The sequence below is a fragment of the Bos taurus genome, chromosome 7, assembly GCF_002263795.3.
Source record: "Bos taurus isolate L1 Dominette 01449 registration number 42190680 breed Hereford chromosome 7, ARS-UCD2.0, whole genome shotgun sequence".
Lineage (NCBI taxonomy): Eukaryota > Metazoa > Chordata > Mammalia > Artiodactyla > Bovidae > Bos > Bos taurus.
This window is the reverse complement of record NC_037334.1, coordinates 20,519,509-20,525,536: the sequence shown is the minus strand read 5'-3', so window position 1 is coordinate 20,525,536 and position 6,028 is coordinate 20,519,509.

The following is a 6,028-nucleotide window of genomic DNA, read 5'->3' as shown; positions in this document are numbered from 1 at the left end:
AATCTGGTCTTCCATCCCTGCCTACCTACAGGCCTGAGGTTGGAGCCTGAGGTCAAAAAAAAAAATTCAGTAATACCAATCCTGACTTTATTTAATTGCGACATTTTGTTGCTCCTAGATCTTCTGAAGATACTTTAAAAGATTATTTATCTTGATGACTGAGCTTTTGGTGCCATCTTAGATATCACACCCCTCGATAAGTGCCACATTGGCCTCACCCACATTGCAGCCCTGGGGATCTAGTTTGTGCCAGGCTGAAATCAAGGCCTGAGGATGGAGACAAGACAAAGAATACAAAGGTCATGGGGCTTCCCTGGTGGTTCAATGGCTCAGACGTCATGCTCCCAATGTAGGGTCCCCCCCATGTGATCCCTGATCAGGGAACTAAGATCCCACATGTTTCAAATAAGAGACCAAATGCCACAACTAAAGACCCCACACGTTTCAACTAAGACTTGGTGCAGCCAAATGAATGAATGAATGCAAAGGTCAGGCATCTAGTTCCTATCACTGGAGGCAGATGCTGAACCAGTGAGAGCCTCAGGCACCAGCAGTGATGGAGGAGCCCCAACATTGCACATATAGCTCAGCCGCTGTGTGACCCTGGGCAAATCATTTCCTTCCTTGGGCCTTAGTGATGTTTCTTCTTTCACACAAGCTAATAAGGGTTTCCCTCCCCCTCCTTGAGGGCTCTTTGTGGATGAAATGGCTTAATAGCCGGAAATGGCTGCTTACACAATGTAAAGCTGTTATTAGGGCTTCAAGGCCACCCGTGGGCCTCAATTTACTCATCTATAAAATGGGGGTAATGATACCTGCTACAGTTAACCTCCCAGGGACCCAGAGGATTCAAAGGGGAAGGATGGTGCTTTGTGGGGGAACTGTGTGAAGGCTGGGAAAGTAGGGATGGTGGTTTCTGTTTGGAAGACTGGACCCCCCGCCCCACCATCAAAGTAACACCTCCTGCAGAAACATTGAAAAGCTTACTGGCTGTGTGACCTTGGACAACTCCCTCAACTTCTCTGTGCTTCAGTTTCCTTATCTGTACTATGGGAATGATAACAGTACCTTCCACTCGGAGCCATGACAATGAGTTAAGGCAGAGATCAGCAAACTACGTCTCAAGGGCTAGATTTTTCTGTTCAGCCGTTGACCTAAAGCTTTTTTGTAATAATTATTTTTAAAATTAATTAATTATTTGGCTGCACTGGGTTTTATTTGTGGTATGCAGAATCTTCGTTGCAGTATGGGATTTAGTTCCCCAACTAAATCGAACCCGGGCCCCCTGCATTAGGAGGTTGAAGTCTTAGCCACTGGACTACCAGAGAAGTCCCTAAGCATGTTTAAATTGTTGAAGGAAATCATAAGAATACTATTTCATAGCACATGAAAATGATGTGAAATTCACGTTTTGGTGTTTGTCAATAAAGTTTTGTTGGCACCCAGCCACACCCATGGATTGACAGGTTGTCCACAGCAGCTTTTAAACTACAAGGACAGAGCGAGTGGGTGCAACAGAGATCCTCTGGCCTGAAAGGCTGAACATAGTCATTCTCTGGCTCTTGGCTGGAAAAGTTTGCAAGCCCTGGGTTCCTTTGAACTGTGGTAGGCACAAAATGAGCCTGACCCAGGAGTGTTTGCTACTGTTATTAAATCTGGCCCAACCCCACCTCTGTTAACTTCAAACAGCCAGCATTTCCCTCACACCACTGAGGATTCTTGAGAGCCTGCCTTACTGCCTCATCCTATGCCATCTCCTCCACAATTGCCAATGGCTTGACACTTAGTTTGTTCCCAGTTGCTAAGGCAAATCTGCAGAGGACAGACTTGTGTCTCAGCTGGTTTGTTGCTACAAACAAACACCTTCCATCATTCATTGGGTGTTAGGTCCCATTCTGCTGCTGCTAAGTCGCTTCAGTCGTGTCCGACTCTGTGCGACCCCATAGACGGCAGCCCACCAGGCTCCCCCGTCCCTGGGATTCTCCAGGCAAGAACACTGGAGTGGGTTGCCGTTTCCTTCTCCAATGCATGAAAGTGAAAAGTGAAAGTGAAGTCGCTCAGTCGTCTCTGACTCTTAGTGACCCCCTGGACTGCAGCCCACCAGGCTCCTCCGCCCATGGGATTTTCCAGGCAAGAGCACTGGAGTGGGTTGCCATTGCTTTCTCCCATTCTAAGCACTTGGCAAATATCAAATTATTTAATCCTCAGCATGACCCTGATGCTAGGAAAGATTGAAAGCAGGAGGAGAAGCAGATGACAGAGGATGAGATGGTTAAATGGCATCACTGACTCAATGGACGTGAGTTTGAGCAAACTCATGGAGATGGTGAAGGATAGAGAAGTCTGGCTTGCTGCAGTCCATGGAGTTGCAAAGAGTTGGACACGACTGAGCGACTGAACAACAATGACTACTGTGTTCCCCTCCCCCATTTTACAGATGGGCAAACTGAGGCTCAGCAAGTTGAGTTGACTTGCCCAGGGTCACGCTACAGTGATCTGAACCCAGGCTAGGCAGCTCCTGTCTGTGCCTTGAGGTAGAGATCCAGAAGCTGTAGTCCTTGTAGCAAAAGAAGCAAGGATTCAAAGCCTCTCTGGTTCACTGGCAAACTGTCCCCACCAGGTACATCTGAAGATCACTTAGGGCCAACTCTTTGATGTTTCACTCCCACCTATGGCCTCCCAAAGGCAGGCCCTGAACTCTGAGATTCTCCAGGAGAACTGGTCATCACTGCCAAGACAGGAAAGTGACAACCACTGGGTACAATCCTGTTATGGATTTAGGTTGTTGTTCAGTCATTCAGTCATATCCGACTCTTTGTGGCCCCGTGGGCTGCAGCACACCAGCTTCCCTGTCCTTCACTATCACCCAGAGCTTGCTCAAACTCAGGCGCATTGAGTCAGTGATGCCATCCAACCATCTGATCCCCTGTCACCCCCTTCTCCTCCCGCCCTCAATCTTTCCCAGCATCAGGGTCTTTTCCAATGAGCTCTTCATGTCAGGTGGCCAAAGTACTGGAGCTTCAGCTTCAGCATCAGTCCTTCCAATGGATTTAGGGTCCAAACCAGTAGCTGCTTTGCACCTGGACCTGATGGGGCTGGGGGCAGCAGGGCTCTGCAGAATCCAGCAAGCCTTGGATTTATGGCTCACCTTGCCTGCTCCCCCACCCCTGCTGCCATCTGACTGGCACTCTCCCCATCATTCACCAGGTCTGCAATGATGCATCTGCTCCTATGTTTGTTCAGTCTTGGCCACTGGATGTAGAGCAACTGAAATTCCCTCTGGAGGGCGTGTCCCATGGTGCAACCACTTTGGCAAATAGTTTGGCAGGTTCTTATAAAGTCAAAAACACACCTACCACCGTGGGATCCAATCTTTGGCTGTGAGATCTTTGCCCAAGAGGAATGAAAGCTTATGGCCATGGAAGACTTTGATATAAATGCACTTGGCTATGACCATTCTACTCCCAGACCTTTACCACCACAAGGAGTGAAAGCAAATGTTCATAGGAAGGCTTGTGCCCAGAGGTTCATAGCAGCTTCATTTGTAAGAGTCCAGAACTGGAAACAACTCAGATGTCCATCAGCAGGTGAACGGATAGACACTGTGTAACATATCCAGACAGCGGAACACTAGCCCAGGATAGAAAGGCATGAGCTGTTGGTACAAGGGACAATGAGGATAAGCCTCAAAATAATTATGCCCAGTGAAAGAAGCCAGACACAAAGAATGTTATTGACACTTGGCCACACCCATTCGTTTACTTACTGTCTGGGTCTGCTTTTGTGCCAGAGGCAGAGCTGAGTGATCAGTGATTTAGAGTAGTTAGGAAGTAACTCTCTGGGCTTCTGTTCCCCCATCTGTAAAATGGGGCTAAGTCTATCACCTGCACACAGGGATGGGTATCTGCAGCTTTGGGACTGTGTGGCTTTCTTCATGTTCTTATGTAAGTGTTGAACACATGTTTTTAACATTCAGCAATTTGGGTTTTCTTTTTATTCTCCCTCTGCCTAACAAAAAATCTTGGAGATAAGTTCATTATCAGTGCTGTGGTTGAGGAACCCTAGTGTGTGTGTGTATGAATCTTTTAAATATACATTTAATACATACACATATTCTATAATGTATAAATATAAATTATATAATTAATAATAATTATACATGTTGTTGTTGTTCAGTTTTTCAGTCATCTCCAGCTCTTTGAGACCCCATAGACTGCAGTACACCAGGCTTTCCTGTTCTTCACTATCTTCTGGAGCTTGCTCAAACTCATGTCCATTGAGTCAGTGATGCCATCCAACCATCTCATTCTCTGTCACCCCCTTCTCCTCCTGCCCTCAGTCTTTCCCAGCATCAGGGTCTTTTGGCTCCTATGCATGTGTTTATATGTTTAGTACATATACATTTTATATGATACATTTTTTTATATATAAGACTTAAGATACACACATGTGATTATTTTTAAAAATGGGATTTTAAACAGGCATTACCCCCTGAGACTTTCACTTATTCAGCAAATATGTACCGAGCCCCCACTGTGTGCCAGGCACTGTTCTCAGCATCAGGAACACAGCTGTGAACCAAGCAGACACCCTCTCCTCTCCCAACATGGAGCTGACAGTCTCTTCTCAGCACATCCTAATTTTGGGTTCGTGATTTTGCTGTTTATTTGGGCTTTAGATGCTGGCATGAGTTTAATCCCAGCCTGACTCACAACTTGCACTTATCATTGTTCCATTTATTAGTAAATTTAAATGTTTGTTAATAGAATAAATATCCTAAATCCTCAAAATAAATACCACTAGGATAAACAGAACTTTCACAACAACTCACACCTCAGAAATGTTTCTCCCCCATCCTACTTTTTGGGCTCCTCTCCCCAGAGTTAATTACGCTTCTTAATCTGGAATGTTTCCTTTCTTTGCTTGAAAATAACTGTACCTCAAATATGTATTCCCCAAAAATGTTGTCTCATTTTAGTTATCTTAAATTCATAAAGACCCTGAGGCTGGGAAAGATTGAAGGCAGGAGGAGAACCAGACAATAGAGGATGAGATGGTTGGATGGCATCACCAACTCAATGGACATGCTGCTGCTGCTGCTAAGTCGCTTCAGTCGTGTCCGACCCCAGAGACGGCAGCCCACCAGGCTCCCCCATCCCTGGGATTCTCCAGGCAAGAACACTGGAGTGGGTTGCCATTGCCTTCTCCAATGCATGAAAGTGGAAAGTGAAAGTGAAGTCGCTTAGTCGTGTCCAACTCCTAGTAACCCCATGGACTGCAGCCTACCAGGTTCCTCCGTCCATGGGATTTGCCAGGCAAGAGTACTGGAGTGGGTTGCTATTGCCTTCTCCGCAATGGATATGAGTTTGGGCAAACTCTGGGCGTTGGTGATAGACAGGGAAGCCTGGTGTGCTGCAGTCTATGGAGTTGCAGAGTCAGACATAACTGAACAACCGAACTGAAATTCATAGAGGGACTCATGCTGTGCCTAATATTGGGGAGTTTTTGTTACACTCCATGTAATATTGCTAAGTCCATCCCTACTGTTTGCCTGTGGCTGAGAACACCACTCTAGCTGATTACTATGCCATTGGGTGAATTTCCCAGGATGCATTTCTCTGTTTTTTTAGAGATGAGAATTTGGGTTGTTTCTGGGTGTCTGCCTTCTTCACAGTGCAGTACTGAACATTTGGGGGCATATTTCCTGGGGCAAAAAGTCAGGGTTTCTTGCGGTATTTATCTGGGTGAGGAATGGCTAGGTTATGTGGCACATGAATGTTCAGTGTTGTGATTAATATCAGTCTGCTTTCCAAAATGGTTGCAGTGTGGAGGAGTCCTGTGTACCCACAGCCTCTCCAACATTTGATATTGTTGGACATTTTAAATTTGGAACGATGATACAGGGATGAAATTGGACCTTGATGTGGCTTTGTCATGCATTTTCTTGATCCCTAAAGAGGTCAGACATCTCCTCAACCTTCATGCACTTTCTGGCCACCCATGTGTCATCATTTGCTTGCTTTCCTCA